General features: G+C 40.7%; 1 protein-coding gene across 2 annotated transcripts in view; it reads left to right on the top strand.

Annotated features, from left to right (window-relative positions):
- NRXN2 (neurexin 2) overlaps nt 1–19323 on the top strand; it is an 858623-nt gene that overhangs the window by 621973 nt on the left and 217327 nt on the right. The window lies entirely within an intron of this gene.

Genomic DNA, 19323 nt, shown 5'->3' with positions numbered 1-19323 from the left:
GCCTCGCTGTGACATCATAGGGGGTGGCTTCCTGAGGATTGGCTGGCTGCACGGCATAATGGGTGATCTCACGTTCCCAGGATTCTCTCCACTACACTTTCACTTCACATGCAGCTGCCATTTTAGTAAAACTGATTAGTTACCACGAAGCGCGAGGAAATTCAAATTAGTTTAGAATCGAAGTTTTCCTAAACTTACACTTCAGAAGCTTTACTTCATTCAACGCTAAGTAATTACAATCCAACAACAATATACAGGCTGAGTCTAAGCTAAGAGAGGAGGATCCATGTAAAGCTAAGGGAGTATTTTTATGTTTTTGGCACCAAAGCCTTGTCATACATTACATTACTATGCGCAAGAGATTTAGATTTTTGGGTAAATTTTATTGAACAAACTAAGTTAAAACATAGAATGAAATAAATAGGGAAAAATGTTATGAGCAACAAAAATCTCATGCATATAGAGTTCCATTGTGTGTTTACTCACAGTCCTTGTGGGTTCAAAAACTTCCACATTTATTTTCATTGCATCCAACAATATATCCAGCAGACTGTACAAGACAGCTGCCAGAAAGGCTTCACATACTGGTCTCCTCACCCTGGAGTCTTCACCCCTCTCCCCCACACCTTCTTTGCACAATTCCGTTTTAGTAAGATAGTTTTAAAGTTTTGCATTTATTTAGTTTTTAATCAACATTTTTCACTTGCAGCATACTTTACATTGTGGACTGGACACCAATACACTGTATAGCCAGAGGGGATGCTGCAAGCAATGTCATGTAGGACGCAGCGGATGCAGACTGACTCTTGTTTACTTGTATTCTGAGCAGAGGATTTTTTCTCCAGCTCTGCTCATCCTTCTGTTCTTACCGGCTGGTAACACTGACAGGAAGGAGTAGGAGTCATGCTGGAAAGTACATCCCAGTTTAGAAATAAGCAGTCTAAATTCCCTTAATTTAAGACTTTGTCTTGACTATCCGGCAGAAAATGGCAGGTGACATTTCTTACGTAGGACAGATCATGTAAAACTGCAAAAAGCCTTACCCTCTCATTTTTATGGGAATCGGCTTTTAATTAGTTATTCAAAATGCATGCTTGGGGGTTTGGATGTGTTTCTTGAACAATGTAGTATTAAAGCTTTATAGACTGTATAATTGCGCCTTTGTCAGGCTAGGTTCACGCCACATTTGGCCATACAATGGACAGTATAAATTTTTCTTTGTTTACTTCATGTTTTCATATTGTCATTATACTGTATTTTATTGCCCTGCACAGAGATGGTCACCAGTCACATCAGTCATTGTCCCCAATGAGCCTCACAATCTATCCTGACCACAAGCAAACATTAATATCGTTGGAAGCCACTTAACCTACCAGTATCTTTTTGCATACCTCCCAACTTTTGAAAATTGCAAAAAGGGACAATATGTGCCGCGCTCATCACAACAGTTTTTTTCATACTAGGTCACGCCTCTAACTCCACCCAAATCATAATTACTGGAGCCCCTGCAGCAATTATTTTCCTGCGCTTAATGTCCATATAAATATTAGCACATAAATAATCAGATTATAGATATTTTAAGGTCCAAATTGCATCAAACAATTAAGTTCTGTTCTAATATACAGGTAGAAACCATACAGAGGAGCAATTTAGTAAATTTACTAAAGCACATTTATGCATTAATTCTCCCGGTCAAAAAGAGGGACATTTAAGGATCAAAGAGGGACAGAGGGACTTGGGTCAAAAAGAGGGACTGTCCCTCCAAAAGAGCATTTCTCCTGCGGTGTTGCTATCAGTGTGTGAAGAGTGGGAGAAGAGGGTTGCATTGACAATCCAACACAATGGGCAGCACATTGAACACATTTTATAAGTGGTCAGAAACGTGTAAATAACTCATGAAAGAATAAAGTTACGTTAAAACCAAGCACACCATTGTTTTTCTTGTGAAATTCCCAATAAGTTTGATGTGTCACATGACCCTCTTCCTATTGAAAAAACAAAAGTTGGATTCAAAATGGCCGACTTCAAAATGGCCACCATGGTCACCACCCATCTTGAAAAGTTTCCCCCTCTCATATACTAATGTGCCACAAACAGGAAGTTAATATCACCAACCATTCCCATTTTATTAGGGTGTATCCATATAAATGGCCCACCCTGTAGATCAAATCCACACACAGATGTGGAGAGCATTTAACCCCTTAAGGACACAGGGCGTACAGGTACGCCCTTGTGCCCTGGTACTTAAGGACACAGGGCGTACATGTACGCCCTGTGCATTTTCGATCACTGCCGTGCGGCTGGCAGTGATCGGAACCCGGTGCCTGCTCAAATCATTGAGCAGGCACCTAGGCTAAATGCGCGGGGGGGTCCCGTGACCCCCCCATGTCGGCGATCGCGGCAAACCGCAGGTCAATTCAGACCTGCGGTTTGCTGCGATTTCTGCAGTTTCTGATCCCCGCGGTCCCTGACCGCGGGGATCAGAAACTTTAGGATTAAAAATTGTTTCCAGTATCCCTCCCCCTGCACCCCTGAGTTATTCGAGCACGATGGGAGGTGCAGGGGGAGGGTTGCGGGCGGTGCGGGCGGTGCGGGAGGCGGGCGGTGCGGTAGGCGGGATCGCGATCCCCCGCCCGCCTCCCATTGCGTAATCGTTGGCGTCTAGTGGGTATACCAGGGTGCCAGCACATTGCTGGCACCCTGGTATAAACGGCTGACATCGGTGATGCGATGTCAGCCGTTTAACCCTTTCCATACAGCGGTCCGTACGGACCGCTGTATGGAAAAGGTTAACAGTAAGAGGGAGCTCCCTCCCTCTCCCATCGGGGGGCTGCTGTGCCTTTGCAGTCCCCAGAATGGAGAGGGAGAGAGCTCCCAGGCAGCCCCCCCAAGCCCCGTCCTTACCCTTCCCCGTCTGCGCAGTTCTGGCCACTACTGAGCAGACGGGGAAGGTTCCCATGGCAACAGGACGCCTTCTCAGGCGTCCTGCTGTCCATGGTGCTGAACAGATCTGTGCTGAAAGGCATAGATCTGTTCAGACAAAGTGTAAAATACAGTATAGTACTATATATTGTACTGTACTGTATTATGTAGACATCAGACCCACTGGATCTTCAAGAACCAAGTGGGTCTGGGTCAAAAAAAAAGTGAAAAAAGTGAAAAATAAAGTAAAAATCAAAAAACACATTTATCACTGATTAAAAATGAAAAAAATAAAATTCCCTACACATGTTTGGTATCGCCGCGTCCGTAACGACCTGATCTATAAAACGGTAATGTTACTTTACCCGAACGGTGAACGCCATAAAAATAAAAAAATAAAAACTATGATGAAATTGGAATTTTGCCCACCTTACTTCCCAAAAAAGGTAATAAAAGTGATCAAAAAAGTCGCATCTATGCCAAAATTGTAACAATCAAACCGTTATCTCATCCCGCAAAAATCATACCCTACCCAAGATAATCGCCCAAAAACTGAAAAAGTTATGGCTCTTACACTATGGAAACACTAAAACATGATTTCTTTTGTTTCAAAAATGAAATAATTGTGTAAAACTTACATAAATAAAAAAAAAGTATACATATTAGGTATCGCCGCGTCCGTATTCACCGGCTCTATAAAAATATCACATGACCTAACCCCTCAGATGACCACCGTAAAAAAATAAAAATAAAAACGGTGTAAAAAAAGCCATTTTTTGTCATCTTCCGTCACAAAAAGTGTAATAGCAAGCAATCAAAACGTCATGTGCACCCCAAAATAGTGCCAATCAAACCGTCATCTCATCCCACAAAAAATGAGACCCTACTTAAGATAATCGCCCAAAAATTTAAAAAACTATGGCTCTTAGACTATGGAGACACTAAAACATTTTTTTGTTTTAAAAATGAAATTATTGTGTAAAACGTACATAAATAAAAAAAATTGTATACATATTGGGTATCACCGCGTCCGTGACAACCTGCTCTATAAAATTACCACATGATCTAACCTGTCAGATGAATGGTGTAAATAACAAAAAAAAAAAAAAACGGTGCCAAAAAAGCAATTTCTTGTTACCTTGCCGCACAAAAAGTGTAATATAGAGCAACCAAAAATCATATGTACCCTAAACTTGTACCAACAAAACTGCCACCCTATCCCGTAGTTTCTAAAATGGGGTCACTTTTTTGGAGTTTCTACTCTAGGGGTGCATCAGGGGGGCTTCAAATGGGACATGGTGTCAAAAAAACCAGTCCAGCAAAATCTGCCTTCCAAAAACCGTATGGCATTCCTTTCCTTCTGCGCCCTGCCGTGTGCCCGTACAGCAGTTTACGACCACATATGGGGTGTTTCTGTAAACTACAGAATCAGGGCCAGAAATAATGAGTTTTGTTTGGCTGTTAACCCTTGCTTTGTAACTGGAAAAAAAATATTAAAATGGAAAATCTGCCAAAAAAGTGAAATTTTGAAATTGTATCTCTATTTTCTATTAAATCTTGTGCAACACCTAAAGGGTTAACAAAGTTTGTAAAATCAGTTTTGAATACCTTGAGGGGTGTAGTTTCTTAGATGGGGTCACTTTTATGGAGTTTCTACTCTAGGGGTGCATCAGGGGGGCTTCAAATGGGACATGGTGTCAAAAAAACCAGTCCAGCAAAATCTGCCGTCCAAAAACCGTATGGCATTCCTTTCCTTCTGCGCCCTGCCGTGTGCCCGTACAGCAGTTTACAACCACATATGAGGTGTTTCTGTAAACTACAGAATCAGGGCCAGAAATAATGAGTTTTGTTTGGCTGTTAACCCTTGCTTTGTAACTGGAAAAAAAATATTAAAATGGAAAATCTGCCAAAAAAGTGAAATTTTGAAATTGTATCTCTATTTTCTATTAAATCTTGTGCAACACCTAAAGGGTTAACAAAGTTTGTAAAATCAGTTTTGAATACCTTGAGGGGTGTAGTTTCTTAGATGGGGTCACTTTTATGGAGTTTCTACTCTAGGGGTGCATCAGGGGGCTTCAAATGGGACATGGTGTCAAAAAAACTGTCCAGCAAAACATGCCTTCCAAAAACCAAACGGCACACCTTTCACTCTACGCCCCGCTGTGTGGCCGTACAGTAGTTTACGGCCACATATGGTGTGTTTCTGTAAACGGCAGAGTCAGGGCAATAAAGATACAGTCTTGTTTGGCTGTTAACCCTTGCTTTGTTAGTGGAAAAAATGGGTTAAAATGGAAAATTAGGCAAAAAAAATGAAATTCTCAAATTTCATCCCCATTTGCCAATAACTCTTGTGCAACACCTAAAGGGTTAACAAAGTTTGTAAAATCAGTTTTGAATACCTTGAGGGGTGTAGTTTCTTAGATGGGGTCACTTTTATGGAGTTTCTACTCTAGGGGTGCATCAGGGGGCTTCAAATGGGACATGGTGTCAAAAAAACTGTCCAGCAAAACATGCCTTCCAAAAACCAAACGGCACACCTTTCACTCTACGCCCCGCTGTGTGGCCGTACAGTAGTTTACGGCCACATATGGCGTGTTTCTGTAAACGGCAGAGTCAGGGCAATAAAGATACAGTCTTGTTTGGCTGTTAACCCTTGCTTTGTTAGTGGAAAAAATGGGTTAAAATGGAAAATTAGGCAAAAAAATGAAATTCTCAAATTTCATCCCCATTTGCCAATAACTCTTGTGCAACACCTAAAGGGTTAACAAAGTTTGTAAAATCAGTTTTGAATACCTTGAGGGGTGTAGTTTCTTAGATGGGGTCACTTTTATGGAGTTTCTACTCTAGGGGTGCATCAGGGGCTTCAAATGGGACATGGTGTCAAAAAACCAGTCCAGCAAAATCTGGCTTCCAAAAACCATACGGCGCACCTTTCACTCTACGCCCCGCTGTGTGGCCGTACAGTAGTTTACGGCCACATATGGGGTGTTTCTGTAAACGGCAGAGGCAGGGCAATAAAGATACAGTCTTGTTTGACTGTTAACCCTTGCTTTGTTAGTGGAAAAAATGGGTTAAAATGGAAAATTAGGCAATAAAATGAAATTCTCAAATTTCATCCCCATTTGCCAATAACTCTTGTGCAACACCTAAAGGGTTAACAAAGTTTGTAAAATCAGTTTTGAATACCTTGAGGGGTGTAGTTTATAGAATGGGGTCATTTTTGGGTGGTTTCTATTATGTAAGCCTCGCAAAGTGACTTCAGACCTGAACTCGTCCCTAAAAATTGGGTTTTTGTAAATTTCTGAAAAATTTCAAGATTTGCTTCTAAACTTCTAAGCCTTGTAACATCCCCAAAAAATTAAATATCATTCCCAAAATAATTCAAACATGAAGTAGACATATGGGGAATGTTAAGTCATCACAATTTTTGGGGGTATTACTATGTATTACAGAAGTAGAGAAACTGAAACTTTGAAATTTGCAAATTTTTCCCAATTTTTGGTAAATTTGACTTTTTTTTATGCAAAAAAAAATATTTTTTTAACTTTATTTTACCAGTGTCATGAAGTACAATATGTGACGAAAAAACAATCTCAGAATGGCCTGGATAAGTCAAAGCGTTTTAAAGTTATCAGCACTTGAAGTGACACTGGTCAGATTTTCAAAAAATGGCCTGGTCCTAAGGTGTAAAAAGGCTGTGTCCCTAAGGGGTTAAACCATACAGATGTTGCCCTTGGTTGGATTTGAACTAGGACAAGACAACAATGCTAACCACTGAGCATCTGTCAAAAAAATATAAAAATCTGAATGTTTACTATACAGATTGCATGGGCTTCTAAATAGTAGATGAGGGATCAGCAACCTTCGGCACTCCAGCTGCTGTGAAACTACAACTGCTAGCATTCAAACTTATTCTGCTGTTCTTGTAACCCCCACAGACATGAAAAGAGGATTCTGGAAGTTCTAGAACAGCTGGAGTGCCAGAGGTTGCTGATCCCTGGGGTAGATGTTTAGTAGGTGTACATCTACATGCATTAAGACACTTCTAGCAGCAATAATTGAGAAACGGAATAATGTAGAATTATAAAAAAGGTGTCCTGGAATTGGTATTGCATGAAGAATAAAATAATTTAGGTAAACAGACATGTCAGGAGTGGTGACAGGTCCTTTTCAGAGGCCAGTCCAATTATGGCTGCTACATTTTTTGTCCCTGTCTTTCAAGAGCCATACCTTTTATTTTTTTTCTGTCAACAGCCATATGAGGGCGTACTGTTTGTGGAATACGTTGTACTATGTTAAAACAAAATCAAAGTCATTGATTGAAATGGGAAAAAGGCAAATACACAGTAGTTTTTGGGGTTTACTGGGATTAACTACTATAAAAACTTGAAAACTTTTTATATGTTATATAGCCATATCTTATTGACCTTTTTTTTTCATCAATGAAACTGCGTGAATGTTTTTTAGTTTTTTTTCGGGGTGAGTTGTCGTTTTTATTGGTACCATTCTGATGTGCACACCACTTTTTGATTACATTTTATTCTATTCTTTGTGAGATCGGGGCGAAAAAGTCAGAAATTCAGGACAAAGAATATGATATTTAAATATCCTGGACATGTTTATTTTGTGTTTTTAACTTTTTTATGACAAACTGCTCACCACCACATGATTGTGTCATGGAGTGATTGGTAGACCCCTCCCAATGCCTTACCAATCGAATGTCTTGTTTGGTATTGACTCTTGCAGGGAGGTGTTAGCTGTATAGGTTCAAATACTTCCTTCTCCATACTCTTCCCATGTACAAGTGATGTACATGTGCTTTATGATGTATTAAAGGGATAAACAGGCTAGGCGGCTACTCATTTATTGATATCTAGTTGAATATAATAACTAGTAATGTTTAATAAATTATGTTTCCCCTTTAAAGGGATCCTATTAAGACCAGTGTACTTTATTTATATTTTGTCTTAGTTTTCATTTACTTGGCTTTCTGTTAGCAACACGTCTTGTGTCACCCCATGCACCAACTAGACACCCACGTATCAAATCCCCCCACCCTTTATTTCTGCTATTAACTTAAGCGCAGGTGTCCTAATTGCTACGTTTGATGACAGAAGTAGAAAATGTACAGCACAATTGCACAAAATAAGTTTTCTGAAAATGTAACACCTTACTACATGATACAAGACTTAAAGCCATGAAGAAGTTGTAACTATTAGTTGGAATCTTTTCTTATGTGGTCATACATGCAATATATAATATGGTTACTTTCTAGAATATGTTATTATTTGTTTCATTCAGCAGTTGCCTTAATATAATATAATTATCCAAACTCACATATATTTATCAAACAGTGACGACATACAAACCTGCAGGGGACCGTCAATGTCCCAACTACTACTAGAATACCGGAGGATATTTAGCAGATTACCAGCTGCTATAAATGTAGAACATATTCAGCTGACAGATTTTAAGAGTCCTTATGGAGATTTTACATTTTTCCTTGTACTGTGGATTACAACTTGCTTTCAACGTTGCAGGGACTTATTCCAAAACTTGTAACTTGGGTTGCATCATACCATTCTGCAAAGCTGCATTGTTTAGAAACTTTACGGATTGTCCAAGCTAATCAAACTCAATGAATGTTGGCTTTTCAAGTTTCTTTGGAGAAAATGTGATGGAGGTACCACTGCCATAATATCAAATAGTAACTACCACAGTAACCTGCACTTGTTGATGGAAGCCATCAACCATCAAAAATATACTGCACTGTCCCATTTGTTATGCTTTTTATATTAGAAACATTCCAAAAATTGTCCATTATTGGTGGCAGGTGGTGTTTAAACACACATGGTGTTATGGGGGAAAAAACTGTGGCTTGTTGGGACCAAACATACAAAAATTCTGCCTTATATACGCCTTTATTATGCCTTAATGGGGGCAGATGCCTGCCCCTGTTTATACACACATATGTCACTAGAAACAGTGGTGTGTTCTGCACAAGCATCCAAAAATTATGCTTTAACAGGGACAGAATTCCTGCCCATATTTATTGCACATATGTACGAGTATTGTTGGAAAAAAACTTTGGCTTGCTATGAACAAGCTTTGAAAAATGACCTCTTATTTTTGTGAGCAACAGCAGTACAGTGGGGATTTTTAATGTGCAAGGTAAGGTATAAGGTGCGTGGAGGTAATAGTGGCATGTGGCAACAATAGTAGTGACAACAGTAGCAGCACAGCATGGAACAGACAAGGCAGTGTAGTGTGCAGATGTTTAGAATTAGTAGTAGTGTTGGCTGGCTAAGGGTAATTGTAGTGACAGTATGGGGAGTTATAGCTTCTGCGGTGGTAGCAGCAACAGCAGCCATACAATACAGAATATGATGGTAGGCAGGCAGGCAGCAGCAATGGCATGCTGGGACCTGCAATCAATAGCCAGGACCACTGTTCTAATCTAGCTGCCCAGAAGTGCATAGGGTCAGGGAACAGGATGTGTGGTGGAGACAGGCCATAGGCCAGGTAGAACTGAACCTCATCGTTCAGGCAGTGAGTCTCCATTTGATGATTTTAATTAGCCTTGTGCAGTACCTAAATAAACTGCTACATCATATTCCTGGTACTAAACTGGCTTCTGTGGCTTCTGCTTCTTGTGGCAGCAGAGACTGCTGGAGTTGGACGACTCTGCGTTGGTTGGATAGGGGCCCCCTAGTCAGACACATAGGTGGCAGGCTTTTGTTTACTGAAAGCTGCAGCAAGGTGCTTACACAGTGTATCCTGGTAATACAGAAATTCGGCCCCCCTTTTGGTAGCAGTAAAGCATTCTACTATTTTGCTTGGATTGCAAGGGTCTAAAAGCATGGCTATCCAATAATCATCAGATTTCTTGATGCAAAAATTACACCTGTCATTACGTAAGCAAGCAAGCATACAGTTTTCCATACTCACCAGCATGCCCTAGGACCCAGTTCTATTTTTCTCCACTTCCAATGCAATGATTGGTTGTCATGGCCAGTGACATTGCCATCATTATAATCAGTCTCATCAGCCTTCATCACCTACTTCTCCTCCTCCTGCACCTCCTCCAATGGTAGCTCCTCCTCCTCCTCGTCCACTTTCTTCTCCATCAGACATTGTTCATGAGAGTCCCCAACAGCTACAGGGTGACCAGCAAGATGTGAAAGCTATTCTTCTTCTGCTCTCCCTTGTTTCATCAACATAAGCATCTGCTCTAAGATAAATATCAGGAGGAAGATATATTTGATGCCACAGTTGTCCGTACTGATAAATCTGGTGGTCACTTTGAAGGACATGAGTAAGCATCATGTGTCTCCGATGAGCTGTCACTGTCTGACCTCAAAACATAACATGCTCCCTGCTGAAGTGGTATGGTGAATGACAAAATTATTCACGACTTTACACTGCTCATAGAGACATTCCAGTATATGCAAGGTAGAATTCCTGCGAGTCGTCACAGATCAAGTGGTGCAATGGCAGACTGTCCAGTCGGGTGTTCTTACCCACATAAGAATGGCTTTAATGTGAGGACCATCTCCTGGATATAAACAACACCTTTTTCAAGCCACTGTACTTATTCAAAAAGCATTGCACCACAAAAAAAAAATAAGTCTTGCATGTTTTGAGCCTGTGCCCATGTTATCAGAAACATCACCATTTCCTGAGCTGACAACAAGAGAAGCAGATCTGACCCTGGCATTTTTTTCCCTTAAGTTTTGCCCGTACGTTTCTGCTCTTCATTGCGCTGCTGTGGCCACCATGCTCCGCCTCTGATGTAATTTCCTTATTAGCACCCCAATCTTGATCTCAGGTCTTGTCTATCTAACACCATTTCATGTCCCTGGGACTCACTATGCCCTTTTATTTCATGTGCCAACTCAAACTTACCGTTTATTATGTCTACATTAAAAATTTCAAACATAGTAAATTGAAAGAAAAAGAAGAAAAAAAATTTTTTTTTAAATTGTCAGATGTGTTACATGGTTATCGATCAGTCGCCTTATTATAACTGCAAAGGCTTTTTACTCTCGCTCAGGGTTTGGCAGTTTTTAACTAGCTGTCCTTTCCCTCGCTGTCTATTAGTACATTGAAGTAGCATGCTGGCCTCTTTACAAAACTTTTCGCTTACTGTCCTTTCCCATGTTATAAGGGAAAATAATACAATCTACAGAACACCGATCCCAAGCCTGAACTTCTGTGAAGAAGTTTGGGTTTGGGTACCAAACATGCCGATTTTCCTCACGCGAGTGAAAAACGCATTACAATGTTTTGCACTTGCGTGGAAAAATCGCGCATGTTCCCGCAACGCACCAGCACATTTTCCCACAGCGCCCGTGTGAAAGAGGCCTAAGTGCCTTGTACTAACTTTCTCTACATGATAAATGCCATTTGCTGAAGTGACACAACCCTTTTAACGAGGTTTTTTAAACTCTATTTACAAGCATTGCTCTTATCTGTGGATTTTCATTGATGACTCCACATTTCAGATTTGCAATTAGACATCATTAATATGGCCACTACTCCTGCTACAACCACAACTTAACAGCCCAGTATTCTAAAAACAACCAATACGCTAACACTTAATATTGGATTTTTTAACCACAATTCTTTTGCTTTCGATAACGCTTTGTGTGTTACTGTTTTTGCCATTACTACCTCTTGTGGTCATTTTATTCAGAGTTTGAAAACTCACTGTAAAAAAACCATTATATTTTGAAGATGGAAGCAGCTTTCCTCCACATGTTGATTGTGTAAGAATAGTCTCTTTTTCTCTGCCTTGGCCAAGGCATTAAAATGAATGATTAGGGTAAAATTAAGTAGGAAAAATGATTGGGGTCGTTTATCATTCAGAAATTTGCCTAAACTGTTAGTTGTGTCTCGATCTGAGACTTCTTCCCGCTCACGCCAGATCTAAAAAAGTGGGCGCAACATGGGCCGGCAGGCCTGTCTCATTTACAATTTTTTATGCCTATTTCAGGCATAGAAAATGTCTAAATGTAACATAGCTGTCTTACATTTAGAACTGAGGAGAATCCGCCAAAGTTATGGAGAGGCCTGTGCCCCTTCATAACTTTGGCAGGACCACTGCTGATTGTTGGGAAGGAAACGTTTCTTCCCGCCAATTGCTTGCTCGCTAGTGGAAGTGAGCACTTCTATTACATGCAGCCAGGCTCGGACTGGCCCACGGGGGTACAGGGGAATCCCCCGGTGGGCCCCTGAGCAAGATGGGCCCCTAGTCTCACAACCCCTGCACAACACATTAGATTTACTGCACTACATACATATATTCAATGTACAGCACCTCAACCAGCCTATGTTCATAAAAAAAAGTGTTAGATTATTTATTATATTGGAATGTATCCGTACGGTGGGCCCCAAAATAAATTTTACTGGTGGGCCCTAGGTACCCCAGTCCAACACTGCATGCAGCAATCTCCTTCACAGTATGGGGAGGAGCGATTGCTAATGCCATCACTCGTCACCATACTGACTTGTTGTTTGCTTGCCGCAGAGGCTGTTTACACAAATGATGATTTTCAAGCCTGCTGGTAATTGGTGGCAGTATTACACTGCCAGATGATCACTAACGAATGTTACTACGAACGCTCATCAGCGATGATCTGGCTGACCATCACCCAGTCTAATACAGCCTTAACTGTCTTTATATGACCTTCTATGTCTCTTTCATGTGTTCCTGCATTCCTAGGTTGTCTGTAGACAGCATTTGTTAAAGGCTAAAAGAAATATCACTTAGTCCTTCCCTGGTACTATAATTTATGCTTGTCGGAAGGACTGAGTGGCTGCCACCACTTATATGTCCTTGGCTATTCCTATGTTCTATTTTAGGACTTATTTTCCTTTACGATTCATTAAAGCTCTATGTTAGAGGTCGTTCTCCAATAAAATGTTCTCCTCCCTAACCCCCTCCCCATGCATCTTTATTCTTCTCTCTCACTATTTTTATTCTAGCATTAGAGGTCATTATATATGCTTCCATCTTTCTTATCTTGCTGCTTTCCTTTATTTGTCTTTCTGTCTACAGTTTCTGCCTTTTTTGCATTTGATTCCTCTCATTTTCTCCTCCCACCACCTTCCTTTTCTCCATGCAAAATTAGAGCTCGTTATCATTTTTTAATTAAAGGCGAGCTTCTCTTCCCTCTCTTGCCTACATCACTGTGCTCACAACAGGGGCCACTAATTAACTGGGGAGAATTCTATTAGGTAGGGAGGTTAGCAAAAACTATTAGCCGGAAAAGGGAAAGAAGTAAGAATTCTGCAGGCTTTGCATAGATGAATAGAACTTTGCGGCTTTAAGATAAATGTTTTTCAAATGGACTTGCTGTATTATAAATCAGCAATGTGCATGACTACAGTGCAGGCATGGCGATAGGACAAAGCTGACATTACTATAGCAACTGTGGTTATTGATCTATGGCTGTATTCTTGCCTTCCATTAATCTGTTCCAGCCTTAGTTTTGGTAAAATGAGCTCTTAAAACTCATACTGCTGTTTAGGTGATAAACATGGAGCACATTCATCTAACCTTGTCAGCTCGCTTATTAAGACACTACAGAAAACAGTAAAACCAACCTCTTAATTATTGTCAACAAACAGGAGCCAGGAGCCGCATGTTAACATAATGCCTTCTTCTAATGTCTGGCATAACAAGGCACTGCAGAAGTGGGACCGCAGGACATTGTCCTCTATGATCACGGAATGATAATGTCTGCCTGACTGCAGAGTCTAATGTTTTATAGCATGCCCGGCTTTTAGCAAGGCTAATTCATATCCACCCACTCATCTTTCAGTGTAATCTCTATCGGGCTTTGTAACATCTGTTTACAGTGTTCCCACAGCTGGATGGAGCAGTGGATGCGTGGGTGGAGGCGAACCCCATGTGCTTTGCTGTAGGGGCAGTGTAAGCCTGCAGGTCTCAAGCAGTTGGGGGAGGCTTAGATTTGTTTGTCACTTAGCAGGAATCAATACTGTTAGCAAAGTGTAGACCCCATCCTTGTAAGCTACTCCTTCTCTGTAAACCCCTGACCCTGCCTCTCAGATTTATGTCTATGAAATATTAGTGAGCTAGGACTTTAATAATAGACCACTTTACTTGGATATCGCTATATGTGAGCACAGTGCACAGAAAGACTAAGAATAAGGCCTCATGCGCACTACCGTATTTTCAGTCTGCATCCGATCCGCAATTTGTGGACCGCAAAAACAGCTATGGCTGTATGCATGAGCCCTTAGACAGCAAAATTCTAATGTTCCATCTGAGGGAAAATACTAAATGTGCTGTACCTATTTTACTCCATCATTACCTATAGACAGGCACAGAGAAGATATCAGTGTCTATGTGCCAATTGGATCAGAGTGTAATAAACACCTCAGTCTAAGGGTACACTTACACAACCGTATATGGATACCAGCCGTGTGCCTTCCGCATTTTGCCACAGCCAGCCCTATGATAGAAATGCCTATTCTTGTCCACAAATGCAGACAAGAATAGGACATGCTTTATCTTTTTTGTGGGGTCACGGAACGACGGATGCGGACAGCACATGGTGTGCTGTCTGCATCTTTTGCAGCCCCATTGAAATGAATGGGTCTGTACCCGTTCCGCATAAGAATTTGACCCGAATGATGACTCAATATCCGAAGTGCATAGATCAAAGCACCTGCCTACACTAACCTAAAGAATTATTAGGAACACCATACTAATGCGGTGTTGGACCCCCTTTTGCCTTCAGAACTGCCTTAATTCTACGTGGCATTGATTCAACAAGGTGCTAATAGCATTCTTTAGAAATGTTGGCCCATATTGATAGGATAGCATCTTGCAGTTGATGGAGATTTGAGGGATGCACATCCAGGGCACGAAGCTCCCTGTCACAACCAGACAGCTGAGAAGCTCTGACAGAGGCCTTTCAGAACCTCCTCCTTGAGTTTTCTTTGTTGTGGTATTCAGTTCCTCATCTCGTTAGCCTCTCTCAGCTGTCATGTAGTTGGATTGATTGCTTCCCTTTAAATTCCTCCCTATAATGCTTTACTGGGCGGCTTATATTTCTTCCTGGAGTGTGTGTGCATGCTGATCCTGTTTCCCAGTCTGCTACAAAGTTAAGTGCTGTACATTTATCTGTTTCCTGTTTGCTGGATCCCAGGTGACCCTGACTCCCTCCGTGTCGGTGTAGGGAGCCGGTGGTCGTGTCCCCTCACTATTGTAGGGTGTTCAGGGGTTATATAGTCGAGGTACGTGGATATGCAACCATCCACCTTTGGGATCTTTGCATAGGCTGAGCAGCCAGGGAAAGTGCTAGGTCTTGTGCAGGGGTCTCCCTTTTGGTTCCTTAGCTTTGGATCCAGTGAGTCATATATGCATGTTGCTTTGTCTTGTTTCCTGTACACCGTCCGTGACACTCCCGTTCCACCACATCCCAAAGATGCTCTGTTGGGTTGAGATCTGGTGACTGTGGGGGCCATTTTAGTACAGTGAACTTATTGTCATGTTCAAGAAACCAATTTGAAATGATTCGAGCTTTGTGACATGGTGCATTATCCTGCTGGAAGTAGCCATCAGAGGATGGGTACATGGTGGTCATGAAGGGATGGACATGGTCAGAAACAATGCTCAGGTAGCCCGTGGCATTTAAATGATGGCCAATTGGCACTAAGGGGCCTAAAGTGTGCCCAGAAAACATCCCCCACACCATTACACCACCACCACCAGCCTGCACAGTGGTAACAAGGCATGATGGATACATGTTCTCATTCTGTTTACACCAAATTCGGACTCTACCATTTGAATGTCTTGACATAAATCGAGACTCATCAGACCAGGCAACATTTTTTCCAGTCTTCAACAGTCCAAATTTGGTGAGCTTGTGCAAATTGTAGCCTCTTTTTCCTATTTGTAGTGGAGATGAGTGGTACCCGGTGGGGTCTTCTGCTGTTGTAGCCCATCCGCCTTCACAAATGCTTTGCTGCATACCTTGGTTGTAACGAGTGGTTATTTCAGTCAACGTTGCTCTTCTATCAGCTTGAATCAGTCGGCCCATTCTCCTCTGACCTCTAGCATCAACAAGGCATTTTCGCCCACAGGACTGCCGCATACTGAATGTTTTTCCCTTTTCACACCATTCTTTGTAAACCCTAGAAATGGTTGTGCGTGAAAATCCCAGTAACTGAGCAGATTGTGAAATACTCAGACCGGCCCATCTGGCACCAACAACCATGCCACGCTCAAAATTGCTTAAAGCACCTTTCTTTCCCATTCTGACATTCGGTTTGGAGTTCAGGAGATTGTCTTAACCAGGACCACAACCCTACATGCATTGAAGCAACTGCCATGTGATTGGTTGACTAGATAATCGCATTAATGAGAAATAGAACAGGTGTTCCTAATAATTCTTTAGGTGAGTGTATATGCTGTACATTGTAATAGCTTTTAATGAATTCTATTTTATATTAAGCCTTTATATTTAATGACACTAAAAACACAAATTCTCTTCCACGAGTAATCGCCTGAGTTATATGGAAAATCGGTAGGATTGAAAATAAACTGGAGTAAGTCTACCTGATCCCACTAGATCTATTAAATAACTATGTCCCTGGAGCCTTACAGATTAAAAAAAGGGATGAGAGTGTTTAATAATTAGGAATTAATATATCATGAAACCCTCAGGATTTTATATAATAAAATATACTCCCTTTAATAAATAAAGCGAGAGTTAAGATATGGATATGGAAAAAATTACCCCTTTCAATGGCAGGTAGAATAGCATCGATAAAAATGTGTTTACTCTCGATGATAAATTATGTATTATGGAATGCTTCGATAGAGATACCCAAAAACTTTTTTAAGATCTTGAAGAGTTTATTTAGTGAGTTGATTTGGAGAGGGAGTAGGCAGAGGATGAGACTACAACTTTTACAGTTGGCAGAGAAAGAAGATGGTCTTAATATACCAGATTTTAAATTATACGCCCTCGCAGGTCAACTCAAAAACTGGTAAAACCCAAGTATACAATTCAACTATAAGAGCAAAAGTGGGATATGTCAAGTATTGGAAGCGGGCGTCCATTTACAAGATCAATTTGAAAGTTCCCAAACATTGAAATTAATGTATAACACATGGAAGGTAATTAGATCCCTATAGGATGCATGAAGAAACCTTTCTGTGGAACAATATGTATTTGGAAGGATTAATGACAATAGATAAAACACCATGGCAAAATTTAGGGATCTATAAGTTAGCACAGAGTCTGAAAAATGGGGAGTTAATGGGGTCTCAAGATCTAAAAAATAGATATGGCATACATGACAAAAAATTTTTTCTACTATATTCAATTAAAGTACACTTTTAAATCATGTGTACGAAATAGGAAAGATATTATACCCCTCCCACAACCATTAAAAAGGATTAGTGAAATGACAACGGGGAGGGGAAGAATAACTGGGATATATAATATCTTATTACTGCAAAGCAGAAGTAAATTAGGGAATAGGGCAAATTGAAATAAATGGGGGTGGAGCTGATGGCTTTTGAAGATTCCAAAATTAGAAAGATCTCCTCTAACCCGGCCCATAGATTAACAACATTTTTGTGGTTCATAGAGTATATTATTCCCCAGCCAAATTGATGAAATGGTACAAAAACAAGCTGTTTGGAGAGGAGGGGGTAGATGATATACATCTATTATGGGAGCGCTAATTTTTTTTTTGGGGGGGGGGGGGGGGAAAAGAGGTAAATAGTAAAATACGGAGTTATCATAAAATTTTAATCTAAAAAAGCCTAAGTATGTGTGTTTTGGGCGATATGAAAGCTTTGAGCAATGTTAGGTCCAAAGAAATTGCGGCTAAATTACTATTTCAAGCAAGAAGGTGTATAGTAAAACACTGGGTGAATGAAAGACTTCTGACGATAAGTATGTGGGAAAGTTTGGTAACATGTTCATTAGCTTGAAATAAAAAAAGGCCAGCAGCACACCAAGGATTTCAAAAGGAAAACGTGCGGTTTATTCGCCCAATGCCCTGCTACTGCTGCTGCTACTGACATTGGGTGAATAAACCGCACGTTTTCCTTTTGAAATCCTTGGTGTGCTGCTGGCCTTTTTTTATTTCTACCGAATTGGACCGTGGTGCTGGTCCACACCGGCCTGATTTGCACCCGAACAAGATAGTGTGCTGCATCCCCATTTTCCATGTTCATTAGCTTGTTAGAAGTTATATTTAAGATCCTGGAAGAAAAAGGAAAAGTTTGATAATCTGTGGGGAAAGTGGTATAATGAAGGGGAGTAGTAGGAGGCGGGGGGGGGGGGGGTTTAGAGTGGATTTGAGAGCGGGTAGAGAGAGTTCTTTTATTTTCTTTTTTGGGTTTATATGATGGAAAATGTTGTATTAGGATATCGGGGATGTGGAGGGGGAGGGAGGAGTGGGTTAGTGGGGAATACACCAGGGAAAGAAAAGGGGGAACAAAAAAGGGAAAAAATAGGATACATTTGGATTATCATATAATATGTCAAATTGTGTATTGTTAATGTAAATGTTTAATAAAGATAATTTTTAAAGAAACACAAAAGCAGTAAAAACATATATAAGACATAAATATTCATATATTAAAATGTTCCTTAGGCCTCTTGCACACAAACGTTTTTTTCCGTTTACTTTCCGTTTTTTGCAGTCCGTATAGTGAACCATTAATTTCTATGGATCCGCAAAAAAAACGGAAGGTGCTCCTTATGCCTTCTGTTTCCGTATTTGCGTTTTTCTGTTCCAGTCAAAGACAGAACAAGTCCATAACGGATAAGGATAGTACTGTTCTATCAGGGGCGAGCTTTTCCTTTCCGCAAAAAATTTAATGCACACAGACTGAAAAAGCCATACATACAGTCATGTGCAAGAGGCCTTATTTTGATACCAGAAATTCACGTCAGGAGAAAGAGAAGTGACTGTAGAGTTCATAATAAGATTTGCTGCAAACTGAATGTTTGTCAAATGATAGGGCCATGATGCTTTATTTCCTGATTTAGTCACTGCTGGTGGCTGCTAAGACTCCCATTTTAGTAGGATTAAGGATTTAGATGAATTAAGCAAATAGAATGTCACAAAGTCCTGTATCAGTGTGTAGATGCACAGCAAGCATATTCAGAAAAAGTGGTAGTTGTAGCTTACAAGACGTTTCAGGAAGAATAAAACTGAGCCATGATTCTACTAAAATTGTGATTGCCTGGCAAAACACATCGAGGATTATCATGCTGCACCTCCACCAAAACAGGAGAGTTGACTCCATAGCAAATGAAAATGGGAGACTTTCCTGGTGCCTGTCCATGTCACCATACCAATCATGCCTTGGTGCTTGTGAATCCTCTAGTTCTACTTTGAAGA

The sequence above is a fragment of the Bufo gargarizans genome, chromosome 10 (assembly GCF_014858855.1).
Source record: "Bufo gargarizans isolate SCDJY-AF-19 chromosome 10, ASM1485885v1, whole genome shotgun sequence".
NCBI classification, from domain to species: domain Eukaryota; kingdom Metazoa; phylum Chordata; class Amphibia; order Anura; family Bufonidae; genus Bufo; species Bufo gargarizans.
The sequence above is the reverse complement of the archived record's forward strand: the minus strand, read 5'-3'. Positions and strand labels throughout refer to the sequence as shown.